Source organism: Eimeria mitis, genomic scaffold (genome assembly GCF_000499745.2).
Source record: "Eimeria mitis Houghton genomic scaffold, Emh_scaff1503, whole genome shotgun sequence".
NCBI lineage: Eukaryota > Apicomplexa > Conoidasida > Eucoccidiorida > Eimeriidae > Eimeria > Eimeria mitis.
Window position 1 is genome coordinate 4,946 of NW_013569534.1, and position 447 is coordinate 5,392.

A 447-nucleotide genomic window follows, 5' to 3' on the forward strand; every position below is an offset into this window, starting at 1 on the left:
CTTTATTTTGTTTGTTTGTTGTTTATTTTTTTTGGTTTGGTTTTTTGTATTTTTTTTATTTTATTTTAGTTTATTTATTTTCGTTATTTATATTATATTTATTTTGTCTCTTTACCTATTATACTTATTTATATTGTATTTATTTTGTCTCTCTTTATTATATTTACTATATTTATTTATATTATATTTATTTTATATTTATTTTGTCTCCTTTTATTATATTTATTATATTTATTAATATTATATTTATTTTTTCTCTTTATAAATTTTTTTCTTTTTCAGCTGTGTACTACGGCTTCTCTATGCGATACCCCTGGGGGCCTCCCCTGCCCCATCTTCTTTATAGGGGACTCCCCCTTCTCCCCCGGTCTCTCCCCGCAGCAGCAGCAGCAGCAGCAGCAGCAGCAGCAGCAGCAGCAGCAGCACCAGCAGCAGCAGCAGCAGCAG

At 31.3% G+C, this 447-nt stretch overlaps 1 protein-coding gene across 1 annotated transcript in view; it reads left to right on the forward strand.

Annotated features, from left to right (window-relative positions):
• Nucleotides 1-447, forward strand: part of EMH_0038370 (zinc carboxypeptidase, putative) — a gene marked incomplete at both ends in the record, with an annotated part of 9,533 nt that overhangs the window by 2,971 nt on the left and 6,115 nt on the right. The gene's annotated exons all lie outside the window — the stretch shown is intronic.